Raw genomic sequence first — 13,390 nt, 5'->3', positions numbered from 1 at the left:
ACGCTTCTGAGCAATCTCAGAAGAAATTATAGAGTGAGATCAATTCCATGGGTATAGCTGCAGAAGTATCAAGGTATCAAGACCTTGATGAAATGTGCTTACAAGACAGTATTAAATTTGTTGTTTTGTTTTTTAAAACAAGATAGTGCATGTCTGTAATCATAGCAGTTGGAATCAAAAGACAGAATGACAACAAGCACAAGGCCAACCTGAGCTACAGTCACACTGTGTCTCAAAAAAACAGTGGCTGGTGACATAGCTGAGCAATGTTACACATGCCCATCATGTTCCAAGGCCCTGTATTTAATTTCTAGTACCCAGCACTATTTTAAAATAAATAAATAAATAGTGCCAAGCCAGACAGCAGAGCTAGAGAAACCAGAAGGAACCCCATGGCATACAATGAAAGACAACACTTTATCTAGAGAACCTAAAATGAATAATGCCAAAAATCTTAAAAACAAACAAACAAAAAACCTAAGAACTGGAAGCCCTCAAGAATAACTGAGGTTGAATTTCCAGCCAAGAGATTTCAATGTTCAAATCAAGTTGATCTAAACAAAGCAAATGAAATACCTTCTTTCTACTTGAGATTTTAGGCTAGGGTTCGTGTTTGACACATTTGAATATATTCCTATCTAGTTAGCCAGATTATAAACTATACTCGATTTTCCTGAAATAATCTATACTATAATCTTACCATGGCAGTTATGTAAGTATCAGCAAACATCTAAAGTGTTTCACTGAAAATCATGATCTTTACTATGTCATCCTCCCATTCCACCCTCCCCCCATAAATTTTAAACAATGGGCTGGAGATGGCTCAGCAATCAAGAGCAGGGCTGCTCTTCCAAAGGACCCAGGGTCCACTCCCAACACTCACATAGTCAACCATCTATAATGCCAGTTCCAGGAAATTCAACATTCTCTTCTGGTCTCCACAGGCACCACCCACACAGTTGTGAACAGACAAACATATATGCAGGCAAAACTTCCATACACATAAAGTAATAAATAAAGATACATAAAGTAATAAATTTTAACTTATAAAAACAAATAAACAAACATATAAATATTGATCATGTAGACACATGCCTGAAATCCCAGTACTGGGAAAGTACAAGCAGAAGATTATCAACTTTCAGGCCAGCCTGGGCTGCATAGCCAGTATGACAAAAATAAACGAACGTGCATTGCATAAATACAATGTAATTTATAACATAAATAATATAATGTGTCCAATAAAATTATAAAACACTTCTTTCCTGCTACTTTGACATTTGGAATATAAATAACTTATGGGAAAAATACAACCACCATAAAATCTGTCCAACAGCATAGTCTAGAGCCTTTTGATCCTATAAGCCACAACTAAACACATTGTTCTTATTAGACTTCAAAAACTGCCTTTGGCTTCCTGTATTTCTCACTAGCTATCCTCCCTTAATCTGTGTTGGCTTTTATTTCTGATGTTAGGCACCAAGAGTTCTTTGGTCAACACTTCTCAAACTACCAGCTCACTCTCTTAGGAATTTCAATAACTCTGTGGGTTTGTTTGTTTGCATGCATATGTGCACACAGCATTCAACATTCATTCATTCATTCATTCATTCATTTATTTATTTATTTGCATGCATACGTGCACACAGCATTCAACAATACACCTGTAGGTCAGAGGAGAGCTTTCAGGAGTTAGTTCTCTCTTTCTACTATGTGTACTACAGGAATCAAATTCAGGTCATCAGCTTTGGCAGCAAATACTTGTACCAGTCTGTGGGGTTTAAATACTACCTATATGCTGATGATTCCCAAATTCTACCCAAGTTCAGATTAATGAATCCTGCCTACAGAATATCTATTTAACTATTTAGTATACATCTCAAACTTAACATATCCAAAACTGAATTCATCAGAAATTCATGTTTCTTTTATTTTTTTGGAATTGGAAAATAAACACTTTCATTGAGCATCTGAAATTTTGTTGTGCAGCTAATATTCACTAATTTCTGTTGTTTTCTAATAAAATGTGAAGGTAGTATCCCAAGCCTTGCTCACTGCACATGATTTGCCAGATGTCCTGAGTACTTCTAATCATTAATTATCAACGGTTTAAAGGCACTAAACTCCTAAGAATAACAAACTGTTCAGTAAGTGTTTGTTCCATTCCTTGCTACCTGAAAGTATTCTACACCAGACTTCTGTATTCAAAATCTGCGCAACCTGAACTGCTGTGACAACCTATGAGCTGATTATTTGGATTAGCAGTACATAAAGGGCATAAGTACAAATTTTTTACAATCATTAACTTTTGGTAGTGGTACTAAGGAATAAAACCCACAGCTTTGCATGTACTGGCAAGTACTCTGAGCTATAGTTCCAGTCAATTAAATATCTTCAGAAAATACAACATACATCCTCTATAGAACTCATGTTAACTATTGCAGAGTCACCTGTTATCAAACACTGAACTGAACAAACCTGCTAAATCCTCCCAAGAGTGTGTGAAAATAAAATAAACTCAAGTTAAGTAACAGCTATCAGAATGACACCGGCCACACCAGCACTATGCTATTATTTAACTGAGGCAATTACCCATATTACAGCTAGAATACCTATCTTCATTCCAAATAGAGCTGTCTTTTCTTTCAAATATTTTAATTGTGTGTGTGTACATGTTGAGTGCTGGTGCCTTTGGGGACAGAAGTATTGAACCCTGCCACCCCACCACCACCCCGAAACTAGAATTACATCACCCTCTGAGTAAGCTGATGTGGATACTGGGAACACAACTCCTGTCCTCTGCAAAAGCAGATTATCTTAACCACTCAGTGTTCTCTCCAGCCCCATTAAGATTTGCTATTTTAATCTGGTAAGAATACATTAATTATGGAAGGAACATAATAAAAGAATTCTGACAGGTTTCCCACTCTTAATTAAACAGAAACTATCACTCTACTGGTGAGAATGAAAAATACCTAGAAGATAGTTATTAACAATTTTAGCATGTAACAATAGTAAGTGACATTTCTTTTCATCTATCTTCTTCTAGTCATTTCAGGAATTCTATTTACTTACCAACTTTGTTTAAATACAAAATTAATTTTCTCTAAGCATTTCAGTTGCTACATAGTATGAAAAAGGAGGCAAGACATACCACATATACGTCCTTCAACCATATAGTAAACTCAATTTTACCATAACTAGAGACATGCACCTCAAATTACAATCTCAAACAAAACTAATCATCTTACAACTTAGAAAGAGTAGACGGATATAACTAGTTAAAAAATGACAGTCTTCTTAGATGTGCATGGAAATGGGACAATTAATCTTGAGAGTATATTCTCAATTCAGCATTTAAATATAAAAGAGGGCTGGGGAGTTCAATCTAGCATGCCTGAAATCCTGGCTTCCATCCTGAGATTCATAAAAGAATAAGGCAATTTTCCTAATAAGTATGATAGGCTTAACATGCTCAAAACTTTTTTCATTATTCCATTCTCTTAAAGAGACTACAAACAGATTCCCAAATTACAAAGTACCCTTAAGAAGGCCATTGGAAAGTATATCTAGCTCACTAACAGTAGCTTGAAGTATCAGAAGCTAAGGGGCTTCCTGTTTGACAGGGATAGGAGTTAGTGCCTGGAAATTTTACATAAAGTATAATATGAAGCAAGGCTGTAAAAGGTAGCAGAAGCAAACAGCTAAAATACCCCAAGGCAATGCCAACTCCAATTTACCATCTGTTTCAAAATACCAATCCCTCATATCAATTCAAATTCGGTTACTCATTGGAAATATAAAAGTTATTTGAACTAAAATTGTGTTAAAACTCATAATTTAGACCAGGTATGGTGACACGTATCTTTAAACCCAGCACTCAGGAAGAAACTGGCAGACCTCTGTGAGGTCAAGGCCAACCTGGTGTACAAAGCAAACTTCATGCCAAACAGGGTTACACAGTGAGACCCCCATCTCAAAATAAGTTATTTAAAATTCCTTACTTAATAATGAAAACTAGACTAGATCATTTTCCTCATGGTTCCTATAGTGTGACAATAAAAACAGAATGAAGATATTTTTTCTTTCATTGCAGAGACAACAAAGAGCATCATGCAGAAGAGTGCAGAAGAGCAGCAGACTGAAAGCACTGTTTGTTCTAAGTGGGTGAGCACTAGGCCAACTTTGTCTATGTCACAATTCTGCCAAAGGCAGCCCTGTTCAACAAGTAAACATAACCATTGTACAAATCAATATATTAACCAATTTATTCCTCAGAACTATTTTTATATTCAATTTTAAAAACGGGAGACAAAACACTGTGACTACCCTTAAAACAAAGTCACTACGTGGTACAGCCAGAATCTGAACCCAGGCCTTCTGTATCCAAGCACACACATTCAGTGGCCTATTCCCACTATCCAAAACTTGAACTATTAATTTGCCTGTGTGTGTTTCTTGCTGAGCAATCCTTCTTAGACTACCAATAGGCAATACCTAAACATTTTGAGAAATAAAAACGAAAACAAAAAACTTGGTGATATACTTCGTCATATCTTGTTTTTTAGATTGAGAACTACAAAAATGATGTCTAAAAAGTTGAACATGGGGAGAGAGGGGAAAAAAGTTGAACAAGTAAGCAAAACCTAGATATTTTTTAAAAAATACACTAAATTCAGCACCTATAATGGGGGAGGGGGAGCCTGGGGGCCTCTTAGAAGGGGGGACAAAATACCCATGGAAGGAGTTACAGAGACAAAGTTCTGAGTAGAGACTGAGGGAACGACCATCCAAAGACTGCCCCACTTGGGGATCCATCCCATAAACAACCGCCAAACCCAGACACTATGGCAGATCCCAACAAGAGCTTGCTGACAGGAGCCTGATATAGCTGTCTCCTGAGGGGCTCTGCCAGTGCTTGGCAAATACAGAAGTGGATGCTCACAGTCATCTATTGGACAGAGCACAAGGTCCCCAATGAAGGAGCTAGAGAAAGTACCCAAGGAGCTGAAGGGGTATGAAGCCCCCATAGGAAGAACATCAATACAAATTAACCAGTACCCCCAGAGCTCCTTGGAATTAAAACCACCAATCAAAGAAAACACATACAATGGTGGAACTCGTGGCTCTAGCTGCACATGTAGCATAAGATGGCCTAGTCAGTCATCAATGGGAGGAGAGGTCCTAGGTACTGTGAAGGTTCTATGCACCAGTATAGGGGAATGCCAGGACCAGGAATGGGAGTGGGTGGGTTGTGGGTAGGGGATTTTCGGAGGGGAAACCAGGAAAGGGGATAACATTTGAAATGTAAATAAAGAAAATATCTAATAAAAAAAAATAATACACTACCCGGGCAGTGGTGACACATGCCTTTAATCCCAGCACTTGGGAGGCAGAGGCAGGCAGATTTCTGAGTTCGAGGCTAGCCTGGTCTACAAAGTGAGTTCCAGGACAGCCAGGGCTATACAGAGAAACCCTGTCTCAAAAAAACAAAACAAACAAACAAACAAAATACACTAAATTCAGCACCTATAATGGGGGGTTATGAGGGCCTACAGATAGCCTGACTTTAGACCAGTATACACCAGTCCAGATTTTAGAGAGGGGGTAAAAAAAAGATTCAACACTCAAGAAACAAAGGCAGGCAGAACTCTGTTAGTTGAGACCAGTCTGGTCTACATAGTAAGTTCCAGGATAGCCAGAGCTATATAGTGAGACGCCGCCAATCTAAAAAACCAAAAACCAAACCAAAACAAAACAAAACAAAAAAAAATGCTATGTTAATAACAATTTAAAAGCCTTTCATTGTTATTCAGCCAAGTGAAAGAGTGAGTCTATCTAAATGGTATGTATACGAATTTCAGAGCCTAAAGATGACCATGCTTTAAAGGTAAGCATGCAATGATGGCCATATGATTAGTAAGCAGACTCTATGTATCTGTTAGACAAAAATGTCTCGCTTGTAAAAATAAAAGGCAGTCAAATAATGTGCTCTCCAGCATAGTACTACACTACTTAGCAAAGCCTCTCCCTGTTCTTCTGTGTAAAACTCACTTTTGAAAACAAACCAATTTATTTTGCAAATATCTTATTTCCAAAGATGATGAAAATTAAAATTTCCATTTCCACTATAGTATCCTGAGTTAAGCTCAAATTTTAAAACAGAACTAATATTTAATCTGTTACTACATAACAGACCTGATCTCTGTCTCTAATGCTGCCATACATCTACAAAGTACACTACCAGGAATTAAAAGTACCAAGTAATATAAATGGTAATAGAAATAGAATGCTATCAAGCCTCTGACCTGACTGCCAATTATAAGATGTAGACACAGAGGCACAACAACAACAAGAGGAGAGGAGGAAGAGGAGAAAAAAATTTATATAGAAGCACAAATCTACAAAATACATTGAGCTAGACATAGTGTACAAAACTTTAATCCCACACAAGTGAGGAAACAGAAGCAGAAAGATCTCTGTGAGATCAAGGCCAGCCTGGTCTACATACCAAGTTCTGGGCCTGCAATGAGCCAGAGTGAGAGCCTGTCAAAAAGTAAAAAAGAAAAAAGAAAAAGGAAAAAACTGGGCCTGGTGGTACAAGCCTTAATCCCAGCAACAAGGAGGCAGCGGCAGGCAGATCTCTGTAAACTCAAGCCAGCCTGGTCTACAGAGTGAATCACAGGAGAACCAGGGCTACACCAAGAAACCCTGACTTGAAAAGCTGATTAGGCAGGATGGATGGATGGACAGATGGAATTATATATATCCAAGTGAGATAAATAATTAAATCAACAAGTTGGTTCAATATCCCAAAATTAATGGAACCTATCAAATCAATGGGCTAAAGAAGAAAAACTGCAAATTCCTAACAAGCTATATAGAATAGCACTAAAAATTCAGTGACAGAAGTCATTTTAGTACATACCAATAACCCCAGCATTAAGAGGCTAAAGCAAAAAGACCATGTTTAAAGTCACCCTAAACTATACAGAAAGACTTTTTATCAGAAGAAAAACAAAGAGCCTGCACAGAGAACTTAACTTGCTAAAGAACATTCTGAAAAAAGCCTATACTAGCATCACACTTAATAGTGAAAATACTAGGATCAGTAAGCAAGACAATTATCTCCCATAATTCTTAGCTAAGTGCACTATGGTTTGTTTCTAATATTCAACAATGAAAAATTCATTTGTCTTCAATCATATGGCAGCTACTCATTAATAAGTCAATAACAACTCAATATTCCAGTTATCAAAGGAGAACATTCCCAGAAAAATAAAAAGTAGTTCTAGACCTGCAGTAGCTTCCCTATTTAAAAGCAAACCTTACACTAGTGTAGGGACACACAGCTATAATCCCAGCATCAAGAGGCTAAGGCAAGAGGAATCACAAATTCAAAGCTAGTATGGGCTACAGAAAGCAAGCTTCAAAAAGAAATCGGGGGGGGGGGGGTATGACTTAATTCAGAGCTAGAATGCTTACCTAACAAGCACAAGGCCTTAAATTTGATACCTAGCACCATAAGAATAAATATGACAGAGACAGATAAAGAGATAAGCTTTAGCTTCATTAAATACAAAGAGAAATAAAAGAAGATTCATTATATGTCCTAAACAAGAAAGCAAAGAATTGGTTTATTTAAAAAAAAAAAAATCACAGCAATTATACTGTCTTCTGAATTTCAATTGCAAATGTGTTTTTGTAGCATAATATTTGTAAGGACTCTTTCCTTCATCTACACAACAGGGATTTTGCCATACGTCTAAAAAATGCTGTCCTAAAATAATCAACTTATAGTTGAGAATAATTAGATTTAAAGTTCAGCAAATTTCAACATACAGCAGTGGCAGAACCCACTGCTTGAATGAACATCCATATTCAAAAAATTAGGCTGAAAACCTTAATTCATCTAGTATTTTGTAGTTTAGCTCTTAAATTTATCTTTAGTCAGTTTGAGTTAAAATTTATAAATAATATGAAGTAAGGGATCCAACTTAATTATTAATAGGATAAACTGATCTAGGTTTCTTCTTATTACTGGCGTTGGTCTATGAAAGTGTTTTTTACAAATTCAAGTAGCCTAGTAAAAACACCCAGCATTTCAGGAAGTTTGTTAAAGGTTAGTTTTATCTCCAGTTATACTGGAAAGATTTATGAATATTAAAAAAAAAGTTCTTATATAAACAACTTTTGGGGGCTAGATGGCTCAGGGGTTAAGTTCTGGTTGCTCTTCCAGAAGACCTAGGTTCAATTCCCAGCACCCGAATGGCATCTCACAACTGTCTGTAACTCAGATCTCAGGAGATCCAACATGCAGATGGTGTACAGACACACATATAGGCTGAATGTCCATTCCCATAAAACAAAGGTTAAAAAGTACTAGTTTTAAAAAACTATAAATTTAACTATAAAATTTTATAATTTTATAAAAATTAGACAATTTTGGGCTGAAAAGCTGGCTCAGCATTTAAAAACAGTGGCTGTTCTTCCAGAGGATCAGAACCCACACAGTGTCTGACAAGCTTCTTCACCTCCAGTCCCAGAGCATATGACACTCTCTTATGGCTTCCAAGGGTACTACATGCATGTGGTAAACAGTCAAACATGCAGACAAAACACCCATACACACAAAATATTTTGAAGGGAAAAATATTTTGACAAACTATAAAAGGGTGAGTTTTCACAGAAGGCAGAGACATTATCAGGAGAATTTACTGCCAAGAAACTTACTCATACTTACAACAGAAACACACACACCTATTTTCCAAATGCCTAAGTATCCACATCCCCACTACATAACTACATGTATTATCTTTGGTATATAAGAATACTGTAGGCCAGTTTTATGTTTTCTTCCAACAGGTAGCAACAAAATCATACTCCCCTGCCTCATCTGCCTTTTGATCAATTGTACAATCCATCAGCATCTGAGGTTAGAAATCCAAATAGGCTACAGATTATTCCTCCTTCCTACGATGATAAATGTCATTTGCAATGACATTTACAAATACAAAATAGCTACCTTTCATGTCACTAGTACCAAATCCAAAGTCAAGTAACTATCTTAGACTCAGTGAAAAAAAACCAGAGATTTTCATTTGAATAATACAGCACAACCAATGGAAAAATGTCAATATTTTGTATTAGTAAAAAACAGTACTAACAAATGTAAACAAACTGACCAAGTATTTTTATGGTATGACCATAGTTTCAAATATTTTCTCTCATAAATCATCAAAAATCTCAGAAACTCCAATAGTAGAAAACATACAAATTGTATATCCTGAAATACCTCTGTAGCCAGAAATACTTTGTCAAACTATATTTTCAGAGCCAACTATACTGTCTCCATAGATACAAACTCATTTCTCAGAGCCTTAAAAAAATTTCAACACCAAATCTCGGAGCCTTAAAAATATAGTTGGAAAACAGAAGTCATAGAAAGAAATCTAAACTACCATAGACTAACAACAACAATAACAACAAAGGGTGGAAAGTCTCATACAGAGGAGCAAACAGGTTCCTCCAGGGTAAGTTCTCAAAGGGGTTCTTAGGAGATAGCACTTAACTTGATGTACAGTAAGAAAGGGTAAAATAAATAAAGGCCGAGAGGAGGGACTTCACAGAAACAAAAATTTAGCTGGACTGAGCTTCACTTAGGAAAGAAGAAAGAAGATTAAAGAAGAGAGAGAGAGAGAGAGAGAGAGAGAGAGAGAGACCAAACTACTGAGAAATTTAAACACCAAAAGGAGTTTGAATTTTTTTTTCATTTTTATAGGTTTATTTATTGTGGTAAGAAGTGAATGTGTTGGGTACTTTGTTTTTTGGTTCTGTGGGGGGTTTTTGTTTGTTTTTATTTTCATTTTGTTTTGTTTTGTTTTAATCAAGTTTTCTCTGTGTAGCCCTGGCTGTCCTGGAACTCACTCTGTAAACCACAATGGCCTTGAACTCAGAGATCCTTCTGAGTGCTGAGAATAATGGTATGCACCACCACTGCGCCTCAGAGGTGCTAGTGTATTTAAATACAGAAAATATACCCAAGGTATAATGAGGACATGAAAATTCCAAATAAACCACCACAAACTGGAAGAAAAAAATGTTCAAACAAGAAGGTATTTCTAGGGAAGAGGGGAAAGCCATAAGCAATGCTCAAATAAAACCAAACCAAGTTATATAAAAAGTTAGCATCCTACTTTTGCAACTACATTTAAGTTTTAACTGATTTTATAAAAGCAATATAAATAAAACTACATGTAATGGCTCTCACTGAATCAATTACACATAAATCAATTTACCTCAAACAATGTACATCTGAATTAATGTTCATACTCAGACTTACTTTAATTGTTTGTTTGTTTATGGTTGGGGGGGGGAAGGTTTTCTCAGTGTAACCCTGTCATGGAACTCACTATGTAGACCAGTATGGCCTAGAACTCAAGAGACCCACCTGCCTCTGCTACCTGAGTGCTAGGGTTAAAAGCATTCACCATTCACCACCTTGCCTGGTTTAATCCTCAGACCTTAAAAGTGATATGCCACAATCCGTATTAGTACATAGTTATGGATCAAGGCCATTAGTTTGAAATATATTACCATGAGTTGTAAGTTCTTCATACAACCTCAAGAGTAAATAAATGGATGCCCCAAGGCTCAACGGCACTAACAAAAGGTTGTTAAAACAGCAACCAGAAAAAACCTCCCATGGCGTTCAAATAACATCCTCCCCCCAAAAAAGTAAAACGTCTCATTACTGCCCTACCTTTTAACCTCTCACAACCCCCCCCCAATGAAAAAGTTACAAAAATTTAATGAGACTATTTTAAGAGCCTCCAAATCAAGAGAGTGGCTTCCAAATATACTTTCGAAATACCTCATTTAATTAAAATAATATTTAACAGGATCCAGCTTTACTTTTCCCAAGCATAGTTCAGTGGACTTTCTAATGGCCTCTGTCACAAAGATCCTCGGGTCTCCCCTGTTTTCTCTATATAAGCCAAGTCACCCATTTTTGATCAACAGAGGTACCATGCATGTAGCAAAAGTTGGTAGGGAGTCGACTGAAAGAGACTGCGGGGTACAGGAGCCACTCATTATATAACACTTCCAAGTATTTGTACATCACGTTTATTAACACCATCACAGGTCAACTATACAGAGACCAAACATTGCAAGCAGTGGAAAGAACTTATAAAAATTGACTTAGTGGGTAACCGAAAGGGGAAATCGAGGGGTTGAGATACAAAATTCTAAGCAAGGTGGTTTCAAAACCAGCGTCTCCAAGATAATGGGCGGGTTCAAACTTCTTGCTTAACGTAAACTGCCTCTCCCCGGCGCTAACAGCAAGTATTACAGCTCTTTTGTCTGTGCAATGACCAGCCAAATTAGAGCAGAAAACCAAAACAAAACAAGAAAACCCACAAGGTAGGTGCACAGAGCGATCGTTACCGGGAGCGGAGTTCCAGCTGCCCATGGCCACCAGACATCAACTTTCACCCTGATTTGCTTTAGGCAACCGGAGGCCAACGTATGAGGGGAGAGAAAGTGGACAAGGGACCAAAACACAAGTTTGGGGACCAGCACCAACTTAGAGCGACAAATCCGGGTGTTTATGGCCTACTAAGAGGTGGGAATAAGACCCACACACTCGGACTCGGGAGGGATCCCAGTTGCCGGAATGAGGCGGGCAGAAGGGCAGCGCCAGCCGCTGACGAAGGCGGCCAACTGAGGTCGGTAAACAAGCCGGGCGGCCACTCTCCCTCATCCTCCGGGTTGTCCCCGCGCTGGGAAGCCCAAGATGGACGCGCGGCCGCGGACAACCCCGGGCCTGCGATGCGCTATCCCGCAACGCTGCCGCCCGGAGGCTCGGCAGCCTGCTCCCCGCGACGCCCCGTCAGGCCGCGGTCGACCCGCGAGGGGCCTGCGGCGCGGCGCCCCCAACCCAGGCCCGGTTACCTGGCGGCCGCGGATCCTCCTCCTCCCCGTCTGACGCGCGGCGCCCGGCGGCCGCGGCGGCGGCGGCGACTCCCGCACGGCCAGCGGCGACGAGCCGAGCCCGGCCCCTCTCCGCCTCCCTCGGCGCCGCCGCCCACCCCGCTGCTGCCGCCTCCGCCCTCCCGCCTCAGTCAGGACATGTTCTCCGCGGGCCCGCGCGCGGCTCCCAGCGGCCCGAGGGGCGGAGAGGCTGCGCGGAGGCGGGGGCCGAGGCTCGGGGACAGGGGCGGAGCGGTCTGGGGACAGCCTCGGGCGCAGAGGACTCCGAATGGCGGCGGTCAGGACCCTAGAGCTAAATAAACCCCGCGGCGGCCGCACAACGTCAGGAACTGGACCTCGCTGCTCACCGTCCTGTGATTGGTCCCGAGGCCTCAGGAGGCGCAGCCAATAGGCGACCGCCTCTTTCCCGGCGCAGGAGCGGGCCGCGGCCGTGACGTCAGCAGCGTGCGTCCTGATTGTGAGGCTACGGCGCGCGCGGTCCCGCGACGCGTCCTCCCGGGTGAGTGTCTTCAAGTCTAAGTGCAGGATGCACTTGGGAGGTGGGAGCCTTCTTCCCCTGGCCGCCGGCCGCTCTTTGCTGCAGAGTCGCCAGCGCTTTGAATCAAGCGTGAGTCACGCATCTGTTTGCTAACTGGGAGACCGCTTGGCCGTTCCTTCGGCGGTTTAAAACAGTTTTTAAAATTTCAATAATTTGACCCAGGCTGTCATTCTGGGGCTCAGGCTGGCCTGGAACTCTTAAACGATATTCCTGCCTCAGCCTCCCCAAGAGCGCTGAGATTACAAGCCTTGCTTACTTGGCATTTTATTTTGTTTTCAGACGAGGTTCTCTTGTAGCCCGATTTATTTCTAACCCCTCTAAATAGCTGAGACTGATCCCGAACTCTTAAACCTCCGGAGTGCTGGACTTACGCCACCACTACTCTTAGCTTCACCTAGCCCTACTTCAAACTTTTTCAAAATGTAAACTGCTTTAAAAGTAATGTGTTAAAGGCCGTAGAAATAGTTCACTGGGTAAAGTTGCCAAGCCTGACAGCCTGAGTTCCATCCCCAGTACCTACAGAGTGGAAGAAGACGACTAACTCCCACAGTTGTTCTCTGGGCTACACACAAAATAAATAAATGTAATTTTTAAAAAGATAGTAATATGGGGGGTCTGGAGAAACGGCCAGCGTGTAAGAGCACTTACTTCGGAGAAGCAAAGTTCTGCTCCCAGCAGCCACTTCAGTGGAAGACAGTCACCTGTAACTCCAGCTCCAGGGGGTTCAGTGCCCTCTTGTGGCCTCTACCAACACCCACACTCACTTGCACAAACACATAATTAAAAATAAAAATAATTAATTAGTATCTTGAAGGAACATTAACAGCAATCTGGGAGGGCATTTAGTAATTGTTTGGA

The 13,390-nt window shown here is 40.1% G+C and overlaps 1 protein-coding gene and 1 long non-coding RNA gene across 6 annotated transcripts in view; one reads left to right on the top strand and one right to left on the bottom strand.

Annotated features, from left to right (window-relative positions):
- Window positions 1–12,325, bottom strand: part of Zranb1 (zinc finger, RAN-binding domain containing 1) — a 55,223-nt gene extending 42,898 nt beyond the window's left edge. For 2 of the 4 annotated variants that reach the window (NM_001362198.2, NM_207302.3), the window contains exon 1: window positions 11,956–12,325. The gene's annotated coding sequence lies outside the window, so the exon portion shown is untranslated. The remainder of the gene's footprint in view (window positions 1–11,955) is intronic. The other 2 variants (XM_006507969.4, XM_011241837.3) reach the window with 2 other exon arrangements.
- 1500002F19Rik overlaps window positions 9,491–13,390 on the top strand; it is a 59,397-nt gene continuing 55,497 nt past the window's right edge. The window contains exon 1 of one of the 2 annotated variants that reach the window (XR_003946678.1): window positions 9,491–12,493. This is a non-coding gene — a long non-coding RNA (RIKEN cDNA 1500002F19 gene). The remainder of the gene's footprint in view (window positions 12,494–13,390) is intronic. The other variant, XR_003946679.1, reaches the window with a different exon arrangement.

Source organism: Mus musculus, chromosome 7 (assembly GCF_000001635.26).
Source record: "Mus musculus strain C57BL/6J chromosome 7, GRCm38.p6 C57BL/6J".
NCBI lineage: Eukaryota > Metazoa > Chordata > Mammalia > Rodentia > Muridae > Mus > Mus musculus.
This window is presented reverse-complemented; position numbering and strand designations above follow the sequence as displayed.